The sequence below is a fragment of the Manis javanica genome, chromosome 3 (genome assembly GCF_040802235.1).
Source record: "Manis javanica isolate MJ-LG chromosome 3, MJ_LKY, whole genome shotgun sequence".
In the NCBI taxonomy this organism is placed as follows: Eukaryota; Metazoa; Chordata; class Mammalia; order Pholidota; family Manidae; genus Manis; species Manis javanica.
Genome location: NC_133158.1, coordinates 171,219,087 through 171,244,089, shown reverse-complemented (window position 1 = coordinate 171,244,089; position 25,003 = coordinate 171,219,087). Strand labels below are relative to the sequence as shown.

At 34.5% G+C, this 25,003-nt stretch overlaps 1 long non-coding RNA gene across 3 annotated transcripts; it reads left to right on the top strand.

The window, feature by feature from the left end:
* The first annotated feature begins 2,473 nt into the window (after positions 1–2,473).
* LOC118973282 (uncharacterized) lies at positions 2,474–24,749 on the top strand. 3 transcript variants are annotated; one of them, XR_012129531.1, is made up of 6 exons: positions 2,474–2,962; positions 10,059–10,171; positions 17,557–17,644; positions 20,755–20,862; positions 23,379–23,487; positions 24,180–24,749. It is a non-coding gene; the product is annotated as an uncharacterized lncRNA (long non-coding RNA). The 3 variants fall into 3 exon arrangements; XR_005062547.2 differs by lacking the exon at positions 23,379–23,487 and having other exon boundaries at positions 2,480–2,962; positions 24,180–24,747; XR_005062548.2 differs by lacking the exon at positions 23,379–23,487 and having other exon boundaries at positions 2,481–2,962; positions 10,083–10,171; positions 24,180–24,747.
* The last annotated feature ends 254 nt before the right edge of the window (positions 24,750–25,003 follow it).

The window sequence follows — 25,003 nt, the reverse complement described above, 5'->3', positions numbered from 1 at the left end:
TCACTCTACCACGAACAGACTTGGGGATAAGGGTGGAGATAGACCGTATAAGAGGCTACGAAGAAATTCAGGTGAGAAACAGTGGCGACTCATAACAGAGTGAAAGCAACAACATGGTGAGAGTAGTAGCCACAAAGCAGCGTGAGAAGCATGTGGGTTCTAGGTAGGTTTTAAGATATAAACAACAGAATTTATGGAAAAATCAGATTAGTAAAAGAGAGGAGCCAAGGATGATTCCAAGTATTTTGGCTTGAGTACTAGAAGGATGGAGTTGCGGCCAACTGGACGGGGCAGCTATCTGTGATGCTCGTTTGGGAGGAGAGTGAGATGGGGAACTCAATTTGGATATGTTGAATGTGAGGCTCTTATTACACGTCTGCTAGAGATGCCAAGGAAGAAAACGTTCAGAACATGGCATCACTGCAGAGGTTTGGGTTGGAAGTTGCCAATGTATAGACAGCAGTTTAAGATATATGACTAGTACAAAATATTGTAACAACTTTGTATGGTGATAGCTGGTAGCTAGAATTATCATGTATATAAATGTTGAATCACTGTTTTGTACACCTCACCTGAAACTAATGTAATACTGTGTGTCAACTACCCTTCAATAAAAAATAATTATCTACAAAAAAAAAAGATATATGACTAGTAAATCACCTAGCAAGTGACTGTAAATATAGACAGAATCAAAAGTTTCCCTTGAGATGTGCCAGCATTTAGAATTAGGGAGATGATGAGAAAGGAGTAATAAAAACTGAGAAGGCATAGCCAGTGAAATAGGAGGAAAACCAGGAGGGAATGTGCCCTGGGGGGCTAGGTAAAGGATCTGTTCAATAACGATCAGGTGATCAATGTGCAAATCCTGTGGACAGGTCAAGTACTGTGACACCTGAGAAATGACATGGGTTTCAAGGAGGTGGAGCTCACAGAAGACATTGATTAAGTGGAGTGGTAGGAAAGGAAAAATCCGACCGAAATGGGGTCAAGATACACAGGGAGATGACAGGGAGGGTAGACAACCCTTTGAAAATTGTAGCATAAAAGGGGTCAGAGAGAAGCAGATTGAAGAGGCCAGAGCGCAAAGCTGGAAAACAGGAGACCTAGGACTTTGAGGACTTCTATTTAGAAAACACAACAAAAGCAACTGCAGCAATCTTGGAACAGAGTGGAGGCCAGCTCAGAGGGCTTGAAGAGCAGTGAAAGGGCAGTGAGTGGGTCAAATGGGATTAGAGACACAGGCAGGAGCTAGATCAGGTTTGGATTTAGGGAACAGAGTAGTAGGGTGGCTTGAAGCGTAAGCACAGGTGAGAGATCATGTTTACTTTTTGTGCTGGCTGCTCCTAACCTAAACCAGTATGTATGACCAGTCTGGCAATGTTATCTAGTATGTATGACCCATTTGCCAATGGTTAGCTAGTGTTTTGCAACATGCCTTTTCTCTTTTAACCTAATATCTGACTTAATGTTACCTTTAGTATTTACCCAATTTCCTCCTTAACCAAAATCAAAAAAGAACAATTTCTCAAATTGCTTTCTTTTTACAAACAATTCTGGGAAAAACTGAACACAAACAAGTATCTTTAAAAGTATTATTTACTTCTCAATCATAATGTAAGTTGGTCACCAGTACAACATGGAGAATACAGCCAATAATTCTGTAACATGTTCCTATGTTGACAGACAGTAACTGCATTAGCTGGGGTTAGGATTTAATAATAGGGGTAACTGTTGAATCACTGTGCTGTGTACTTGAAACCACTATAAGATTGTATAGCAGTGATACTTCAATTAAAGAAAAAGCATAGTTAGAGTGGGCACCCTTCAGATTCTGAATCTGGTATTGTCAGTACCGAGGCCACTAATTCTGAAAGCCACTTGACCTTATAATGCCTTGATTTCTTCAATTCTTAGAAATGAAAAGCATAAGGTTGTATGGGGACAGGATAGGATTATGAATGAAAAATATTTTAAAAACTGTATACAAATGTAGTCTATTATAATTAGTATTGTGCTATAAAGTATCATGAAATATGGGGGTCAAACTTGAGTGTTTTGATGAATACATTTGTGTTTGGAAATAAAATTCTCTTATTTGTGTTTTATAGAAAGGAAGTTAATTAATTTACTAGTCAAACTCATCCAAATAAGTTAATCTTTTATAACTAAATGACAAAATATGATCTTCAGTTTTAGCCTGGGAAGTGATCATAAATTTATTAGCCTTTCTCCACTATTGAGTATAGTAACTTCACAGTTTCCCCAAAATAAATCAGAAATGGGTAAAAAAATAGTGGAAGGCATGTAAACATCACATCAAGGATATGATTAAATAAATTATGATAAATTCATAAGATGTTGAAAAATCCAAATATTAAATATATGAGAAGAAATTACAGAAATATTCTTTATATATCATTAAGAAATACAATGTGCAGAGATGGCTCCCGAGGCCCCGCAGCGCCGCCGCTGTCGCCCGGGAAGCTCCGCTCGGGGCCATGTAAGGCAGCGGCGGGCTCCGGGCAGCCCCGTCCTTCCGCAGCTCACGGCCAGCGCGGCAGCGGGGCCACGATGACGAAGCAGTTCAATCGCACCGCCAGCTGGCCAACCAGACCGTGGGCAGGGATAGAGACCAGGGAGAGGATTAAAGAGGGCGGCGTGAGAGGAGAGACAGAGGCTTCCTCCTAAAGCTGGATACAATTAGAAAATATAGTTGGCTCAACTAATCCTGAGAGAGCAACAGGAAGAGGGCGGCGCCAGCCTGCACACACCGGGAGAAAAGAGCAGACCTCCCTGAACGGGGTGACGCACCAGAGCTGGGGCTCCGCGACCCGAGCCCCTCCCCCACCCCAGCTCACCGGCGGGAGGAAGAGAAACAGAGCAGGGAGGGAATGGAAGGCCTGGGACTGCTGAATACGTGGCTCCTGAGATCTGCGCTGGGAGCACAAACCTACATTTCATGGTACTTTTCATGAGACTCGCATGACTACCGGGTTGGAAAGTTAATACAGGCAGAGTTCCTGGGGAGACTGGAATTCCGGCCGCTTGTGGAAAGCAGGGATCCATATCCGGCTGCTCTGGGACAAAAACTTACACCTGTGTCCCCGGCCCACTGGCTCAGGCAGTGGACACAGGCACAGCAGCTGGGAGGCGGGGAACAGCTCTTTCCTCCCCCCAGGCACAAGTACCGCTCCCCTGCGACCCCCGAATTGCTTCAGGGGCTCAGCAGCTCCAGAATAGAGCTTCTGGACACTAGAGGGCGCGATATACAAACATGAAACGCCAAAGGAACCTTGTCCAGAGTAAAATTATTAATACAACTCCCCGAGAAAGATTTAAATGATATGGACCTCGAGAAATACTATGTGCAACTGAATATATAGTTAGAGGCAAATTTTAAATAAAATAAAATGCATTGAAATATATATTCATAGAAAAAAATTTTGGAATGAAATAAAATTGTTAATAATGATTATGTACATGGTAGATAAATTGGTAATTTGGATTTTCTTTATTTTGTTTTCTAAAATATACAAAGACCATGAATGGTTTTTATAGACAGTAAAAAAAAGAAGACAATGATAAAATATGAAATGAAGTGATGCAGCCAAAATACTCAGTTTCAAGACCTAAACTGGCCACATCATAGTACTTTATTGGAAGAGCCATAAAGATAAAAATGCAAATGTTTGCATGTGCCCGCATGTGTGCCTGAATTCTTGGGTACTTGTGTCTATAAGACAGACACACACACACACTCTGTGTGTGACACAGTGATCCATTATAACACAATACATACTTATAGAGACTTAAGAGCTCAATTTCTTTTTATAAACATGAGTATGTCAACTTCTGTTTACTGAGTTTGTCTAATGGCTTGAAACTAGGTAAACTACAACTCATAGGCTAAATGAGGCCCTTGGCTTCTTTATATACTGTCTATGTCCGCTTTCATGCTAAAATGGCAAAGTTGAGCTAATGTGAAAGACTTTATAGCCTTCAAACCTCAAAATTACTACCCAGTACTTTAGAGAAAATGTTTTTTGAACTCTAACAGTCTAACAGGTCTGTAATATATCCCTCAAGTAAAAATGAATGGTATCCAATTAGTTGAAACTACATTTTCAGATGATTTATATTGTATGCCCATTCAAATAAAATTAGGAATATTTATAATATGATAAATATTAAAATATTAAGTTTAAAAAGCCAATATGAACTTGTGTATATAACAAAATCAAAAGGTAACAATAACCCAATGAATAGAAAAAGACTGAAATAAAATACGTCAAAATATTAAGAGTGGTGATTTTTAAGAGGGGAGAAAATAAGGGATTTCCCTCTCTTCTAAGTTTAGTGTATTTTTCTCAAATTTGTCATAATATGTTTTGCTTTTATAATGGAGAAAATGTTAAATGAATTCATTATAAAAATAAAATTCAATAGATAAGCATCAAAAACATCCATTTTGGACCATTTCCATACATTTAAAAAGCCAAGCTAATTTTTAGAAATTAAACAATCTAAGAAATGAAATAGCTGAATATTAAATAATTGGAAAATTAAATGAGTTTATATTAGCTAGTTTTTTAATAGATTTTTATTTTTGACAGAAATAAAGAAATTTAAGCTAAATGTGTTTATACTGGAATCCTTTAGGACTGTGTACTGTACAAGTTCATGTTTAAAAAAGTCAAGGGAAAGAAAAGAAATAGATAATGACCATCAGTTAACCTTCTAATTATTTGCCTATGATGCACAGTTCAGTATTTAGGCCTTAACTGAACACTTCAGAGAAGCATAGCTTGGTTGCCCAAGGTAGGAGTACTTTTATATCCATAATATTAAGATATTTGTCAAGCGAGAAATCTCCCAATGGTTCACCGCAGCTTAGTCCTGCTGTAATAAAAAGCCAATGATGCCATAACAGGCATAGAACCTGTGCTATAAAGTATACTAACTGCAGTATGTGATTGAGGAGCAACTAATTTGCAGAAGATACTCCGGCTGGTCCTGAGAATTAAGTGATTAAGTATAGAAGAAAATTTTGCAGATGAAGGCTGTCAGATGATTTCCCTCTAGAAATGAAACCATCATATTATGTTTTGAGTTAGGTTAGTTATAATGTGGTTTGAATGTTTCTTTAAAAGTTTTGCGATAATTTGTACTCTTACTAGGATATATTCTGCTAGGAACAGAGTCAATAAAAAACAAAATATAAATCAGGCAAACACCAGTTTTCACATAAGTGGGATTTTTGGCCATGTACTTAAAAAATATAAGATTTGGGTACATAAAATAAATGAAATTGCTCTTTTATATTATTTGGTTTGAAAAAAATATCATTATATGTGGCTGTTTTGTTCAACCATTTAGAGGATTGTGTATAAACTTGTCCCCCAGGTGGAAAAAAATGGTCGTTAAAAAGTTTTATCCAGAAGGCATAATATGAATTTTGAAAAATAATCTATTTTAAAAACTGAAAACCCCAGCAGTCTCTCTAAAAATGTAGTTTAATAAATTAAAGTTCTATTATTCTGCTAAAAAGTTAAACTAAGTAGACATTTTATGTAACATTTAGAGGTTCTAACAGACTTACTAATTAACTATCTATGAAATGGATTAATGTAGCAGTTTATAATCATTGGGAAAAAAATTATATATCCTGGAGAAAAAAATATTGAGGCAATATTGTCATGTTATAAAGAAATCATAAACAGCGGTTACCCTGCTATGCATATATCTTGATCTTTAAATATAAGATATAATTTTTGTTTCTCATTGGCAAAAATAAAAATGTTTAATGTGCTCAGTTGGTACAGGTACATAAACTTTGATTAGAAATCTATTGGTAGAATCTCTATGGAGGGCAATTTGGCATTATATAGTAAAATTTTTTAAATATTCATATCCTATGATAAAGAAAATTCTACATATATACAAGAGCAGTCATTGCAGTACTATTGATAAAAGTTTGAAACACCTTAAATACCCAATAAAAGTGACTGATTAAATAAAAATGGTGCTGCATCCATCCAGTGGACAGTGAAGCCATAAAAAAGAATGAGGCAGTTTTATATGTAATAAAATTAAAAAGTTGGGATACTATTCTATTTTAAATTAACAAATTACAGAATATTGTGGATATATTGGTCTCATTTCTGTAAAATAATATAAGGAATTCACATAAATGCTTACAAATGAATAGAGTATTTCTGGAAGGATACACAAGAAACTTATAATAGTGGTTGTTCTAGAGGTGGGATTATGAATGACTGGGGGACAAGAGTGGGATAATGACTTGTCACTTACGCATCCTTTTGTACTAGGTATGATTTGATGCATTGGTCCAAAATATTTCTTTGACTATGACATTATAATTTCAACCACAGAAGTCATTCTTTTAGAATTTAGATGTGCTTTCTAAAAATCTAAGATAATTTCAGTTTTAGAAGCATGGAACTATGAGTGAGATTAGACTGGGATAGGATTGAGACTGGTGGGGAAATAGAAGCGGCACGGCGTATGGGCGTTCATGGGGCAGCAGTCGATTTTGGTGGGGAATTGTGGATATTCAATGGCATCTAAAGGAAGGAAGGGCCAAGGATTCACCCACTTGAATACCTCTGGTTTACTAGTGCGCTCTGGGCTAAGCCTACACTGAAATTCTCTCTAAAGCACTTGTACATTTTTTTCCTACTTAAAAGTACTTTCGTATTTACTATACAGTCTTGAAGGACTTTGGTGACTTCCATTCTTGATAAAGGAAACTCAGTCTTTAATTTGAAAAACAGTGGAAGCCATAACAAATCTTGCATTAGTAGCTATTGATGGAAGTATTCCATTTTGAACTCAGGATGATCAGGTAAAGACTTAATCTGTTCTTTTTAAGGTGCACTATGATTTTCTATTTTAGATTCTTAAAAACCGTTTAGGTTTAATTTTAATTTTAATTTGTGAATTTAACACACAAGGAACACTGGGAAACACATTACTGGGTAATCTTCCTTCCTTCTGATTAAATATGTCTTTGGTGGAAAATTATCTCAACATTGAACATTGAAAACTTAGCTCAACATAGAACTTTCCAGAGAAGTCTGGAAAATTCTAGAGCAATTTAATTAAGGATTTTTAATGGTGTATGATGTTAACCATAAATGAACAAAACTGGGAAAAGAGGCAGGCCTGAGCATCATGTCTGTGATGGCAAACTGTCACAGGGGAGGAATTTGTCCATGGAGTTTGCCCCCTCAGATAATCTTAATAGATTTCTCAAACCTGTCCTCCAAGAGGTAGAGTACTTAATGTATTTAATGACTCTAATCTTTAGTGAAAATACCTGAATCTTATCTCATAAATGTTAGATTGTCATTTCTGTTCTAGAAATCTTATGGCAGATTAAATGACATTACAATCTCTCTTTATCTGTGGTGCAATGGCCAAATTAATAATCCTTAATATATTTTGGTCAACACTTAAATAATTTTAAATTTATATAGATATGCATAGCTATCTTATGTTGATAATTTGTATTCATCAATTTACAAAAACCCAATGTTACTTTGTGGCTAGAAGAGGTCTTTCTACAAAATATCTCCATGGTTTTGGTGTAATGAAATAAATACACATGAATTAGATGTCTTTTAAAACATAAGTCAGCCTAGAAATTAAAGGGTGTTATAAATTTTAACAATTTATTTAACAACATAAAATTTTAACAATTGTGATTTTTTTAAGTGATAATGTGGTAATACTGTGAACAAGTGAGTGTCCTTGTTTTCTGATGGTGGTTCAATAAATTAGGGCAATTTGTGGAGGAGAAGAGATTTGGCAGTTTGTGATCAAATACTTAAAAATATTTAAACCTTTCTACTCAACAACCTTGGTCTTAAGACAATATAAAAAACCAAGGTAGACACTCATGTGTACAGATTGGACAGATTTGGAGACAAAGATGTTCACAGCAGCATTATTTCTACTAATGAAAGAAATTTTAAAAAACACCATATATTCAAAGATTGGGTAATAAGTAAACAAATGACAACATATGCCTAAAACAGGATTGTGGATAAAATGAGAGTTCCTGTGGCCAGGATTCTCACCTGGCCATGGCTGACTAGCTCACTGCACACCTGTGGGCAATACGAGGCTGTTGACTCTATATAAAGAGCTCCGCCCAGTGCTCTGGGCACGACGTGGTAGCAGGGCTGCAAGGCTGCAGGAGAGCAGAGCAGAGGCTGGAGTGGTGGCAGTGCCGAGGACAGAGGCCCAGAGGATGGCTGTGCAGACAGAGGGGCCCAGAGGCAGAGACCGGCTTGCTGCATGCAAACTCCCTCTGAGTGAATGGGATTTTAGTGACTGACCTGCCACCTGGAAATAAAGTTGGGTACAACACTTTCACCCCAAGAACGTTTTGCTGTCAATTTCTTTGGTTACACTGAATCCATAGCGAACTTGCCCAGGCCTGAAACCCATTGGCAAGTGAAGGCTATATACAGTCAAGAGAAGGATATATACAGTCACTAAAGTAGTATTCTGAAGAGCAACCCATAGGAAAGTGGGGAAAAAAAACAGTCTACAATTTTGCATATATATATTTGATTCTATTTTTCATGTTAATTCAATTTCTTATAAAAAGAAAAGAAACAAAAGAAAATACAAGGCATGATTATTGGCTGGAATTATGAGTACTTTGTATGTTCATTTCATTTGAACTCTTAAATGTTTTCCAAATTCCCTATGATGACCATATATTTATGTTAAAATAAAACTCTAGTTTTTAATTTTAAAAAAGCAAATAAATGAAGATGAATTTAATATAACCAGCAAACCTAAAATTAGGTTGGGTCTTTCAATTTCAATTTTAATATCCCAACAGCTAACATGCAGAAAACATGGCATATATAAAATATACTCACAATATCAATGCTGATTAGCTAAGATTTGCCATATCGGAAAAAAAACAGGGTAAAATTAAACTTAATATAATTGCTTATCTTAGAAGATGTATCTAATAAAAATATGAATATTTTTCAAGTTTATATTACTCAGTTTGATATATTACTCAGTTTAATTACTTACAGTAATTAAATTATATTCTTAATAATTGCTCTAGCAGGGATAATTTCTCAATTATTCTTTGCATTCTGCAGCTCTGATCTGGGCTTGGTATTCCCAAGGATTCTATTTCCAATGGTACAGAACTAAAGGAGAAATGAGTTGAGTCACTTAAGTGCCCATTTAAATGGTGATATGTAGCCTTATATGAGATGGCCAATTGACAAACTACCCACACTAAATTATTCAAAATTTTTGCATCTGCCCTTTTTTTTTACCCAAGGAAGCACAATTTGCCATGAGCCCTTTACAATTCATATCCTAGTTCTCCTTTCACAAGAATTTCATTGGGAATCAAAATTACGGCTTTTGAATAGCTTTCTTCCACATAACACTAATTACCCTATATGGGAGTCAAACCTGCAATTTTAACCTCATTAGTACCATATTCTAATCAATTTAGCTGACTCCTATTTATTCAAAAATCAGCAAATGGAAAATTATTTTTATTCAGCGTAATGTAAAATCACAGTACTCATTTTATTCTTTCCAGGAAAAGGCTTATAATAATGAAAGATACTGAAGTTATTAGGCCCTTTTGCATGGAGTTGTACAAGAAATGAACGGAAACATTAATTTAAAGAAAAATGAATAAGAAAGAAAAATCTATAGGAAATTAGGGTAAAATGTGAGGGACCTAAAACATTCATATTGAATATTGAATATTTGTTCTATCTAAGTAATACAAAGTAGATAATTGGTAAGAATTCAGCATTTAGTAGCTGATATCAACATCAACTTGGAACTGTTTTCACAATGTTTTATCTCTGTTAGAAAGATGGGTGTCTGTTACACTAAGATAAAAATCTAGAACGAAATCTCATCATTTAGTCAGTCCGTCAGTCAGCTCCTCACTTCCCATTTGTTAGGATTTCCCAGGTGTGCCAACTTGCTACAGTGCACTTGAAGGAACTGAGTTAATCCTTGGTGTTTTCTTACAGCCTTAGCCTTTTTCCTTGCCCCAGGACCTCATCTTTTCCCAGAAAGCTACTTAAATCAAAGTTCTATTGATGGAAACACATTGCATCCTCTGGCCAGGAACCCCTGGGGTAAGGTGAGTTTACAGATGCTTGGATCAAATGAAATTATGTTGGTATACTAAAATAGTTTTTACAGACTTGAGTGCCACACAATCAGAGGTAGGGTTCATACAATTAGAGAGAAGGATTTTCTCCTACGATTGTTGGGGACTAAGTAGCAGACTAACATTTGGAAACACCTGCTTTGCTTATGGAACTCCAGTGTTACGGTGTCTGTGGAATTATTCATAAGCCCCTGTAAAGGCACATAGCATGAGGTAATGATGGCAAATGGCAGGAGCTTATGCCCACTACAAAGCTAGTTTAAAGTTTCATTTTTAGTTTGTCTGGTGACTGTTGAATCTTTAGAGAGATTTCCAGTTCACCTTAATTAAATTAGATAATGTAACTCGTGGTTGTTTCTGGACCACTGCTCTTCTCACTGTAGTGGAAATCAATGAAAAAGTAAGAGGCTTACTTATAAAATAGGAAATAGTGCTTTTAAAATTTCAGAAAAGCAGTTCCTGATTATATGGGCAGTATACTAACTGGCTAGAATTGGTTAACAGTATACATTATTTCAGTTTAATATTTGCAATATTTTTAACTTTCTGGACTAAAAATTATTTTGCTTTGAGAAGATTTTCTTATAACTCCTATAAATAAATAGCGTTTCCATTAGAAAATACAAAAGCTTGTCAATGACCTGGAGTTGATGCTACTAATCTGTTAGTAGCAGGAAAGGTAGCTTCTGTGTATTGGGTTATTTTCTCTTTAAGTGTACAGAAAAAAACATCAATAATAATAGCATCCTAGAGTTGGAGATGGTAATTTCCTTCAATTTTTTATTAAAGTATTATTATTGATATACAGTCTTACGTTGGTTTCAAATATACAACACAGTGGTTCAACAGATATTATTAAATCCTCAGCGCCTCTGGTGGGATTACTATCCATCTCCTTCATGTTTTAACAAAGAAGAAAATCCATTTGAAGAGAACCTTCCTCTCTGCCTCTTCTTCACGTTTTTTGCAAAAACAGGTTATTCAATTATTTATCAAGTACCTAATATATGGTGACCTCTGTTTTGTTAGAGGTACACAGATTTTTTAAAAAAATCCCAAACAACAGATTCCTGCCTTTAAACTACTATAACTTTGTAGGGAAGACAGTCAAAAAGGTTAACTTTTATGCATATAAAGAAGTACTTGGGTGGCATCTAGGACAAGCAGGTAACCTATACGGGGGGTGGTCACAAAACTGAAAACTGAAATAGATCCTGGAGAGCAAGTAGGACTTCCAGGTATGATCAAATCATTATGGCGGCAGCATGACATGTTTGTAATGTCCTTGACAGGGCAGTCATAGGAAAAAAACCCAGCAAAAACAAAGTAATAATAGATGAAATGACATAGTTTCTACTTTGTGTCACTGTTCTAAGGATTTTACATATGTGAATTCATTTAATACACCTTTCTCAGTAACAGTACTATTATTTCTAACATTCTACAGCTGAGAAAATTGAGGCCCACAGAAATTAAATGACTTGCCAGAAGTGACCCAGATAACAAACGATTGAACTGAAATTTAAGCTTCCTCTGACACTTGGGTTAGAGCTCAAGATGAGAGTGGTAGGCACAGTACATCACAGTAAGGTCTGGAATGAATTCTGACAGTGATACGGAACCACTGAAACAATTTGAGCCAAAAAAATAGTTGGGATTTATAAGGCAGAATTGTTGAGGATGGCTTGGAGGGAAGCAGGATCCCGGCAAGACAAACATTCAAACGTTCTGGAAATAGTCCAAACGAAGTAATAAGGGCTTCAAGAAGGCAGAGGGCAGATGTCAAATGCCCCTTGGCAGAAAAAAAAAATTCAGTTGAATTTTTCAGTATATTGAACAGAAACTTCTAGCTTATGTACAGTATCACAGGGTTAAATAGGGGGTCCAAAACCATACTAGTAGCACAGATGGGGAAAACCCTTTGGACAAATATGATTAATGTCCATTCTAATATTTACTTCACAATAAGTATTGCTAGAATACACTGAGTACATAAAGAGGCCTGGAAAATTTATGTAGTTTATATTGTGGCCTAATAAAGTTAATTTTTACTTAGAATAGTTGTTTTACTAGACTATTCTTTAACCATATTACATAAAAGTCACTATAATAAAAATATTTTGATTGTCCTGTAAGGTTGAAGAGATTCACTAGATAAATATGTCCTGAAGACGTCTAAAATTTAAGTCAATTGCATCATGCATTTTAGAATAAAATTTTTAGGGAAACTTGCTTTATGATGGGTTTGAGTTCCTTGGGAAATCAAAGTAATTGAAGATAGTGAGATCAGAAACAAAGCCAACATAAACATTTCACCCTATTAAACAATAATGAGGTGGCTTTACATTCACCATAAAGATAAAACAATGAATAGCTGCACGTCCTCCCTGAGACGGTAATCTGCTCACAGAGGCACTTCTCAGCATTTTTATTTATGCTTCACTATAATATGATGGTTTATCAGCTGATGCTTGAAGTTAACTTAACATTAACTAACACTATTGAATGACACACAGCTAAGAATTCTTTTGTAAACTCCAGAATAAATATGAGGACATTTCAAGTGAGTATCCCCCATCCCAAGTGTGTTTCTGAGGGTTGCTTGATTGGCCTAAACATACTGAATGAAATAATAATATTTGAAGTAGATATGTACATCTGACCTGATGTACCTAACTAAAATCTGTTTATCTCCTTCCCTGCGGAGGAAAATCTCTTTCATATCTCTGGATTTTCCAAGCTCCATTGGGTTAGCTCAGGCTGAAGACATTAATTATTTTCATTCCTTAGTAATATTCTGATTATTAAATGCAATATATTAAAGGTTGTCACCTGTAAAATGAATGTGTGAATGATAAGATTAAAAATAGTCAAATTAGTTACTAATTATCAAAATATTCATGCTTTAAATTTTTTAAACTAAACTTTGGGTGTATTTTTACATTAAAAATACGAATCACAATGATGATCATAACAGCAAAATGATAATTATAAAAGTGGTACAGGAGCTCACATTTATTAACCAGGTATTATATGATCAGGCTACTCATGTTACTTCACTGTTTCTTCACCACAACCTTAGAAAGTAGGTATGATTATTATTCCCTTGATGTGCCTGAAGAGATTGTGTCTTGCAGAGAGCCAGTAATTTACCCAAATGCAAGTTAGGATGTAGCAGCTTTCTAAGTCTATATTATTAGTCATTATTCTATATAATTTACATTGTTTGATGAGAAACAAAACAATAATACTGGATGAAACTTCAGTGCATAAAAAAACAGATACACTGCTTGGCAGTGATTATTGTTACAGTCCCAAATTTACTCATATGTGGTGAAACTGGGTTTGGACCTCGGAACTTTATTTCTCCTTTGCCACATGATTTCTAATTAGAATCTTTCATTAAAGAGAGATAGTAGTCACAAAAGAGAGAGAGAGAGAGAGAGAGATTGTAAAGCAGGAAGAAGAGAGAGAAAGGACGATCTTTGTTCCTGTTTTCTGCAGGGAATTGTTACTGGTTAACGATCATCTCATGTTCAAAAATAAATATTTTTTAAAACTGCCATGATTTTGCTCATTCAGTTTAAACATTTATTTTCTTCTCTTACAAGATGAGATAATTGATATCTGCTTCAAAATGTGCTTAAAATGTCATTTGAAAGTAGCGAGTAAAATATGTAGCAATTCTGAACATTCAAAGTTAAACTTGCATAGAAAGGAAGAACAAGGTAAATTAGCTTATGGCAACAGCAGAATTAATACTGTAGCAAAGACTACATTTGTGAGCTAACAATACCTTTTTATTCTGTTTTATATAAAAAATTTAACTCTTTACAACAGACGTTTTCAATATGCACAAAAATGAAACAGAAGAGTATACTGAACCTACACATAATCTTGTTTTAACAAATCTTGTAATTTTGGTTCATCTATTCCACTCCCGCTCGCTTTTTATTTTACTTTTTCTTTGAAGTTTTTTAATCCCCCAAATCATATAATTTCTCTTGAAATCCTTCAATATATATCTCTAAAAGACAATCATTTTTTAAAACTATAGTACCTTTAATATGCCTAAGAAATTTAATCACAATTTCTTAATATCTTCCACTATCCAGTTTATATTCAAGTTTCCACATTGTCTCAAAATGTCTTCTTCTTCTGATTTGTTCAGATTAAAACCCAAAAGTTATCTATACTTGCATTTGTAACAACTAGTCCTTTCATTTCTCTCTATTTTTAATAGGGGGTAGAAAGTACAGAAAGTACAATTTGAAATAGAAGCTGTGATAGCAAGATTTCAATTTTTCACTATTTAATTTGATGAAGAAAACAGGTCATTTAGCCTGCAAAACTTCTGTTATTTATATTTGGCTGATTACTTCTTTATGTGTAATTGAACTTGTTCCTAACTCTCCCAGATTTTCTGTGAACAGATAGCTAGAATTAGAGGTTTGGATAGATTCCACTTAAATTTTGGGGGTGGGGGTCAAGACTACTTTATAAATGGTGCTATGAATTCTTCCAAACATTTAAGGAAGAAATAATAGCAATTGTACTCAAATTTTTCCCACCAAATATAAATATATTTTAAAATTAAAATATAAGCATGTGTATTTATATAAATGACACATAGAGCTTTACATGAATATAAAAATAAATTTGCATTTATAAGTACACATACTAATATAAATTTATGTAATAAATACAAACTAAGTGGGTTTAATGCAGGAATACCGTGTTGTAGCCTCAACATTGTTTAATGTATTTCACCACATTGACAGAATGAAGAAGAAAAATATTAGCTCAATAAATACATAAAAAAGAATTTGATAAAATTCAAAATTTATTCATGGTAACAACTCAGAACACTGCAAATATAAGGGATACTGTATAACCACTACAAAGTTTCTACAATCTGTAGCAAACATCATATGTAATAGTTGGAATATTAACATATCTTTTCACATGGGTAATGAGAAACGTTGCTTTGCTGTCACAGCTTCTATTTCAAATTGTGCTTTTAATTTAAAGTGTGTCATCAATGTAACGACTAGCCCTGTGTCCTGCTTCATTTGTCTCCAGAGAGCCTATCGCTTCCCAAGATACTGGATGTTTCTTTTTATGTCTCTTGGGGTCAGAGAGTGAGCTTCACAAAGAAGGGATTTATTTGTGGGTACTGCTATATCCCTGTGCTGGGCCCTGTGGGTTCTCAATAATTGCCCTTCAAACGAGCGAAAATAGTAAGTTAAAAAATGTTATTAAAATTCAAGTCCACCTTACTAGTTGTCTTTACATTTTTCACAGAATTCATTGTTCCCTTGGTTTCAGATAACTTTTTTCTGAATGTATAATTTATGCAGAAAATTTAGAAAATACAGAAAAGTAGAAAAAGGAAAACCTACCATTCAATAATAATTATTTGCTGAATTTGGAAGACTCTCCTCATTAAAAAAGAGAAATCAATGCCAAATTTTATTTTCTGCTCTATCTAAAAATCACATAGATTCTTACTCTATTTTACTTATTTTTATTTTCCATATATTTGTCCATTATTTTTAAAGAATGAATGAATAAAATAGTTAACTATTTTTTATCATTTGTATTTTTAATGTCTTCTCATTAAAATAACACTGTAATAAATATACTTCTACATTTCTATGATTATCCCACAGGGTAAATTACTTAAATGAAAATTTCTGAATCTCATTTTTTTTTAATAGTTAAGTCACATAAAAATTGAAAAGAAAATACAAAGTGTAACGAGTGAAAAATTTCCCTTGCATTTTTTCATTTTAATCATCTCCCCTGTCCCTCCAAAGTCATCAGTATAATCAGACCTTAACATAATATTCCTGTTATATGCTATGTATATGTTCTGATATATCCTCTGTATTTGTAGATTTACCCATATTCCTTTTTATTTATATTTATACAGATAGTAGCATATCACGCATACTGATCTGCAGCTTGCTTGTCACTTCATATATTTTGGAGATCTCTCTGTATCAGTATATAGAGAAATAATGTATTTCTGCTTTTTTATGGCTATATGTATTATATCGCATAGATGAACCTTAATTTGCTCAATCAGCCATCAATGGAAATTGAAGGACTTTCTGATAAGTCATTTTCTTTATATTTTTTTCTTTATTACTAGCTTAAGAGAAAAGAAGTAACTGTATTTAGCAAATAGTCCTATAATTTGCCTTCCCATGAAAACCAATCACAATGAAAACAGTAAAAAGTAGACTTTTAAATTCAGCATGATTCATTTTGAGATCCTTAAAACTGACGAGTGCTTATTTTCTTAGCTCACATATACCCGCATACAATATGGAATCTTGAGCTACTTATATCTACTACTAAGATATAGACTCTAGGGTAGAATTGTATCCATTCCAACTCAATGTTCTACACAGTATCAGGAAATGATTACCCCTAAATAAATAAGGCTAGCTAAATAATAATAGACATTCAATCTATGGTCTTGGCACAGAACTAAGAAACTTCATTATGATTCAAGTACAGCTTCTAAATTCTGAGAGTATTTTAACTTCTTCACGATTGGAAGCAATTGATCTGTTATAGAATTGTACCCACTGTATATTAATCAAGGGAGTCAGAAAGTTCTGGCGATGATGCAGCAGCTCTTTTGCTTGCTTGTGGTTATTGTCTGTTCTTTTTCATCAGTCCAGCAACACGCATTTATTAGACAGTGAATACGGGCAAGTATCCTGACTTTAAGTCAAAACACCCTGGTTTAAGTATAAACTAGAAAGTTGAATTTGAAACATAAAAAGGATACCTAGAATATAGGACAACAGAAATCTGTTGCAAGAACGGAACCTATGCACAAAAGGAAGATAAGAAAGTGCACATGAAATTGAACACAAGAAAAGCAATCACACTTTTGCAACTGCTATCAAGCAGATGCGCGTCCAGGAATATGGAATGGTATTAGAGAACTTGTGTGATTTCTAAAATTGGAACTCATATAAAAGCATCTAGTGAGGTGACCAGAGATGATGTTATGAAAACTGAGTAGGCAGGCTTTTGAAGAAGAGAAATTGCAGGGTCATTTTACCTGGAAGGATGGAATTTCCTAGAGGTAAGGTAACTTCAGGTACATTGGAAGAAAAGTACGTGAACTGTTTTGGCCAAGGCATAAAATCTGTGTTGGGAAGCAGTAGGTGACATGCTGGAAATGCAGGTTGGAGATCACATTGACTGTAAAGAGTTTTTAGTGCCAAGCTACTATATTTTGACATTATCACATAAAATACATCAGCTATTGGAAGCTTTAAAAGGTCTATGATGATAAAAAACTTAACAGTAAGCTCTTCTATTTTTTGCAGGTGTTCAGGAACTGGGAGTATAGCCCGTGTGATTCTGACATGGAAGCAAACAAGGCAGGCAGATGATCGGCAGATCTTGATATTTTAAGTATACCCACCTCTGAATTTTTCATGAATAATTAGCTCATGAACAACCATCAGGTCTATTCCCTGCTTGTAAACACTTTTGTAATAGCTGAGTCAATCCGTGAGATTGGGTAGGAAGAAGGATTATGAAAAGATATTTAAGAAGTTCTAGTATGTCCATAACCTTAAAGTTTAAAGTGTCATGAAATAATCTACATAAATTGAAATCCTTTACAATTACATTTGTGGCCTATAGTTTTGTTCAGGAAACATCCTAAAGAATAAATCCTGAGACCTTTCTGGTTGCTTTCCCTGAGATGTTCCCCTTCCCTTCACCTGTCTTTCTCCTAGAGATTCCCACCCCTCTGACAGTGCTAAGGCATCCTGTGATATTTGTTCCCTTTATGGCACTTCTCATAATTGTACCTATGGAAAGATTGGTGAAATATTTATCTGTTTATCCACTACTAAAATGTAGATGTAAAACAAGTTTATTTCACTGAGACACTTAAAGCTTCAAAGGAATTAACACTTGAAGAATTTAGAGTGGAAATGAGACTCTAGAGTCTTTCCATAAATGTCACATGTAACACTACTCTGAAGGCTAAATGCCAAGAAATAAGCAAGCACTTCAAGGTAAAGTCCGAGGTACTTAATCACAGCAAGAGTAGCACAGCGGTGGCTCAACTCCACTGACATTCTTTGGCTGCTACAGATGACTTAACCTCAGAATTACTATTTTTGAGAGCTGTCTTTAAGGGCAAGAACATTTCCAAATTTGGGAAAGATCTAATTGATTTTATATTTACATGGCAAATAAAAAGCAACTGCAAACTGTTTCATAACATTTAAAACATTGGTTTTCTTTTGTAAATGCTCTGGTGTTTTAATTTTGGTATACTGTTGTCTAAATATGAACTGCAAGCTAAATCAGGAAATTTTTAAAAACCTATTAGAAGCTTAAGTAGAAAAAACAGAAAACTTGAGATTTGAAAACTAGAAATAGTTATTGGCTATCTTTTCTATTAGTAGTACTGAAACATGATAATTATAAAGTAATATTAATATATTTTTGAATTTTGAGTTAATAAACATATTTCTGTTTGCTGTCACTTATTATGTAATAGATATTAAAAAATGAATTAGTCAAAATATCCACTTTAAGGCATTCTCTAGTGTTGTAAATCAAAGCCCATTCCATTTGCTTCCACTATACACTATCTTATAAAGTCTGTTAAAAAGAAAATAGTTTTATAGTTGCTGTACTTTATCACAACATATCATTAAATTGTTTACCTAATTGGCTCCTTAAGTGTCAATTTTTAAAGGGTATCCTATTATTTTCCTATAGGAATTTAGCAGCAAACCAATGAATGAATCTAATTATTCTATTTACAGTTAGTAGTTCCACTATCCCAGATACTAAGATAGACCTACTACTGTCAGTAAAGGATTGTGGTTCAATCAACCAATCATTATTAAACAGCCTATAATTACCTCTTTAGAATCAATCTCTTCCTATAAATCATTCTTCAAAAGAATTTTCAGTTCTCAGCCAAGAATAAGTTAGAATCAGCAAGTGAACTGAAAGTTCCAATAGCATTAGCCAAGAGATGGTCAGCTACGTTCACCTTGAGATCTATGTACTAGCAATGTATTCAAGAATTGCTGATGCTCACAAAAATGAAGCTGTGGGCAAACACTCTTGTCTTTATAACAAGCACAGTGAGGGAATTTTCCGCCCCCCTTTTTCCTAAGTCAAGTTCTACTTGGGGTCCTAGTGTGGCACAGAGGCTCTTAGATGCTTGCAGTTACCATAGTAATGGATAAGCCATATTATCCAGATATGGTCAAATCAAGGGAGGAACCCACAACACATAAAATGAATAGAAGTTTCTTCACAGGAAGAGAATTTTCTTCAAAGACTTTATCAGTTTCACACCATGAAAATTTTTTCTGATTAGTTAGTGTTTAAAGTAGTGAAATAAAACTGGGCATATTGAAGCCATATTGTAGAAGTGCCACTGAAGAAGGTTCACTTGTAATTTTCTGGTCATTACATAGCTAGCATTCTAACAGTTTCTAAAGAATTATTCTTGGCCGCCTTCTATTCTCTACAACTGACAGTTTGATAACGAACCCATCAACTTCTCAATGTTAAATTAAGACTGATAGAGGCTGAGAACACCTTTGCAAAACTACATCTTCTATTCTGAGAGTTCTTAAAGACTTTTAGCAGAAACTATTAAAATGTTCCTGTGAGGCTATTGTAACATTTAGTGGATGTTTTTCTCAGAAAAATTCAGATGCAAGAAAGTGATATGTTTCCAAAGCAACAAAAGCCATTGTGAGTGTCCAACCATAAACTTGAGAGATAATCAAATATCTCCTTGTTTGGAACTCAAATTCTTCTGAGTTTGTTCCCTGTGTCTACCTCTTAGATTGTCTCTCTGATACCCCCCGAAACACACACTCTCTCTCTTTCTCCTTACCCCTTCCCCACCTTCTACAAAATTTACTAAGATTGTACTTAATAGTAGAACAAATAAATCAGTTTAACTATGGAATCTCTAGGTTCTAGCTCGGTCATACATTCTCCCTTGATTTCTGTATTTCCTCCATCCAAATTGCTTTTTTGCTGCTCTTTGCTGGAGAAGGAAAGACAATTCTTTCATCTTTTAATGCAGAGTTTTGAGATGCTTTGATAAAATTTGTTTTTTCTCTTACACTTGTTAAAATCAAAACAAGTGAAACTAACTTTAAAAATTCTGCGAGCAGACAAAACCAGTTTATGCAAGAAAAGCTTAATTTAGCTTATTATGCAAGACTAACCTGACCTGGGTCATTTCTTGCTTATGCCTCTGGAAGTCACAAGCAAAACTTAAAGTGTTTTCTAAGGTGGATATGAGGTAACCATTGACCAATTCCCTATCACTTCAGACATTTCTAAAATACAATCAATTGTGAAGAATAAACAGTCCCTGAACCTCATTCCATGTTTCGGTTCGAGGGCTCCCACTTTACAAATTGTCTTTTTGGTGTGTGCATAATAAACTTTTACTAATTACTACTTAGGTGATTCACTGGTTTTACTTCTCTTATTTCTGAATGTTTGACATTTCATGGTGTCAGAAGTAAGATTCAAACAAGACCCCCTCAATGGTTCTGAGGCTGAACAGGAGCTGGTGCCCACAGAGCCTGCTGAGTTCACTACTTCCTTGCTGACCCTGGCATTTGAGAGTAAGTCTCTCCTGGACCTGAGCTCTGCTCTCTTTGCATTTTGAGCTCTCCAACTTTATTGTGCATAACCATATTTTATTTAGTGAAGCTTATTGGTAAGTCACCCTACTCTGTTCAAAAGGTGGGAGGAAATACATGATACCCTGTGTTTTGGAAACAAGAAAACAAGGCCCTTTGTAGTTAGGATGTCATAGGGCATCTACAGGCAAAGATGGTTTCTGCCTGGTCTATGGCCCAGGATCTTGTGCCTTTTGGAAAAACTGATGAACTTTTGGAATTGTAGTGGTCACTTTGGGGAGCCTTTAACTTAATAAGTTCACATTATGGGATACCTTAAAAGAGAGGATCCCAAACTTCTCAGAGACAATGGAATACATTCTTTGGTATGAAGAGTTTCTTATGACAAAATTACTCCAAAAACAGCTCTAAAAGGATCCTTATGGCATGTGAAGGTAAAAAATCTTTAGTAAAAACTCTTTGGCCATCTAAGCATGAAACCTTAACAGTCCATCTGATTTATGTTACAGATATGTGATTTTTTTTACTTCCAATGGTATTGCCAAAGTTAATTTGTAAAGAGCTCTATTTAATTGGCTTGAAGAAAAACAAGCCCTTATATAAATTAGATATTCTTAAAGCTCTTGGAAATATAGAAACTAACCCAAATGTCTTTCAAATTCACATCATCTGAGACAATCTTTGATGTGTAATAGCTAGTTTAAATTTGTTGGCTTAATAAAAACAGGCATGTCTTCAGAATAATGAAGTGTAACATAAACATACAACTTTTCCTAGGTGGGTTTACCAATCAAATAAACTCCATGCTATCTCCAATGTCTTCAAAATTTGTCAACAAGAAATTTAAGATGATGGTTAAGTGTTTAATGTCTAATCCAAGCATAATTGTTAAAAACATGTTATTTATTTTATTAAGGTATCATTGGTAGACAATCTTACGGAAGTTTCACATGAGCAACACTGTTGTTACAACATTCACCCATATTATCAACCCCCTACTCCAAACCCCATTGCAGTCACTGTCCATCAGCATAGGAAGATGGTATATATGACTTCTAGTCTTCTCCAAACAGCAAATAATTTAAATAAAAATAAAAAGGATACAATTTATACAAGTTAAACTAAATAATGGATATTCATTGAATAAATCATTTCCAAGTAAGATAAACACTAAATGCTAAACATAAGTTTATCTATTTTGCCTTTCAAATTTTTTTACCAAGAGACAAAAGATATTGGGGTCTATTAATAAATGTTTTGTGCAACATTGAAAATTTACTACAAAGACAAATATACTCAAGAAATGATAAATTTGCCATCCCACACTTGGCTTACTTCTTAAGTTTTCATTGGAAATTAAGGATTCTAAGGGTTAAGAATTCTAATTTATACATGTAACTAAAACTACTAGAAATAATAAGGGTGAAAGAAAATGACTGTGTATGAAAAGTAAGGAAAATAGAATTTTTTTTGGATTAGGAAAGGTATGAAGGACTTTTTTTGTTTGTTTTTGTTTTATTGTTTCCTTTGTTTTTGGCAAGGAAAAAAGGAAGGTAATTTTGTTCTAAAGTAAAATGACTGTTTCAGAATAAGAAAGGAAAAAAGACTAAAGTTAAAATATTATAAAAAGTTTAGAAGGTTTGTGAAAAGGAATTTTGAGAAGAAATTTTATATGTGGTCATGCTGACTGGAATAGATTTATTTAACTTAAAAAAGAAAAAAGGAGTTTTGTATAAAAGTACAGTGCAAAATTAGAATTTATTTTATTCTCTGTGTTAAAAGGATAAAGTTTTCTTATATTATTTGTTTGCTCTTAATCAGAAATTATAAACAAATGTTTTTTCTTTACCTTTAATGTAATCTGCTTAAGAAACAAAGATTCTAGGTCTTATGAAAATAATTTCCTGTACTTCACATTGTCTTATCAGGTCTTTGATGATTTCAAACAAACAAACTGGTTCTGCTCTATTAAAAGAACTAAGGGTTTTTTTACAAGTATATAACTTTCTGTATTTGCCTTTGAAATCTTTTAACTGTCATTTCGTTAAACAGCTAACAAAGCATTGTTTCACAGATCCAATTTGATCAAGTATTTAACTTTTTTGACAGATCTTAAACAAACTTCCCTAAATCAAATTCTGAATAAAAAACAAATGCTATCTATACATTAAATTGCATGAGAAACATTATCAAATAAAAGGCAATGATTAAGCATCTTAGATCATATTTATATGGTACATATATCATTAAATAAGCAATTCAGAAATTATATGAAATTAAAAAAAATATGATATATCCTGGTATAATGTTACCAGTCATAATTCCAGCTATTACTGTGAAATATTTTATATCACAAAAATAACCAAATTGACTTTTCAATTGCATCATTTTTTGTGTGTGTGTATATGTGAACTCCTACCAGATATTTAACCATGGCTATTTTTGAGTCTTCTGTCACTCACTAAGTTTTTGTTTTACTCTTGATTCTTCTCTGAAAGCATTTACGATCAACTACAGGAAAAGTGCTTCGACTTCAGGGCAATTCAAAACTGACAAAAACTCTAAAGTGTAGATTTCTGGTAACATAAAGCTTATAATACTGAACAGGTAAGAATTTCTAGATTTCTAATGGAAAACTTATTGATTCATAAAGCTGTTAGCACAAGACGAAGTAAAAAAGGAATACATAATACTGAATGAACTATTGAAGATGATTATAATTTTTAGGACTTCTTTTAAAATATTGCTCATTCTTTATTGTTTTGCATTCCAGATTTAAAGGACCCCTTTTCTTTCTCTCTTTTAAGCTATTTATAAGCTATTTACAGCAGTTTGGTAAAGTGTATCTGTGTAACAAAGGCTGACACTTTTAATCTTTTTCTCCTAACCTGATCCCTCCAGAATTCAGAGAGTTTTATGAACTTTTCATGATAATACATGTATTTGCATAAGTTCAATACAACTTTGTAACAGGACACAACTGGACAAGTCCTTCTGAGGTAGAGCAGGACATGGACAAACATCATGATTACTTTTTCCTGCCTTTGATTAAAAAATGCCAAGATATAAATAGTGTAGTAAGAACAGGAAGGACTCCATCTTAAGGCTAAAATCCCATTTGAAAAAGCAGGGAATTAGGAGGTAATATTCCTAACACATTTTATGATAATCAGCCAGTAACCTACCCTATATGAAGGCAGGGCATGCCATCCTAAATGATATGTTCCTATTGCTTAAGGAAAACCACTATCTTGGAGAAGAACAGAATCAATAAATTCCTTGTGTTCTTTATCTTATAGAATATCTAGAGGACAGACTATGGATGGTGACATAAAGTCTCTCACTGGAGATAGACATCATTGGACTACATGTCAAGCCTATGCTCCCAAGGCCCGTTACCCCATTCTCAAAATCCTGAGAAGACCTGAATCCTAAGACTTTAAGCACACCTCCGCTCAGAGGCTGTCCATGCTCCCCTTTCCTTGATAGTACACTTTGCCTTAAATAAAGCCTTCTTGCTGCTTAATTTACTATATTTTGTCTCTGTGTTCTCCCAAGCCTTTAGGGAGGTTAAGGGAAACCCCTTTCCCAGTGGTAACCACTTTTGTTACTTCACTATTTCATTTAATTTTCTAGACTAAAGCACTAGTCTTCAGTCTCTCTGTTCTACTTCAGACAAGTACGAAGGGCCACTGAGAGCTCTGATTTGGGCTTGCAAGTTCCTGTCGCTTGGGTAACCCGTAGAGACTACAGCTGTACCATCATGCTCTTTCGTAGCCTGCCTGAAAATCTCCTTTCTTTGCTTTTGGGAAGTTCTCAGAGCATAACCTCACTCCTTCCAGTGCTCTGTGACTCCCCCAATTCTGGGGTGGTAGGGACTTAGTTCCCATAACATGCAGATTCAAACAGACACTGGATGCCAGGCGACCCTGTTTCAGGAGTTGGCAAAAGATTTGCCCTCTCTGAACAGGAGTTCAGTAAACTTTCCTATCCTCACTCTGCTCTTCCTTGCTCTCTACTGCCTGCATGGCTACTGCCATTCACTAGTACTGTTGCTTTGAATTCCTTCCTCACCTACAGTTGTCTGACCTGTTGGAGAATTGTTTCTCAATCAGTCAAGAGC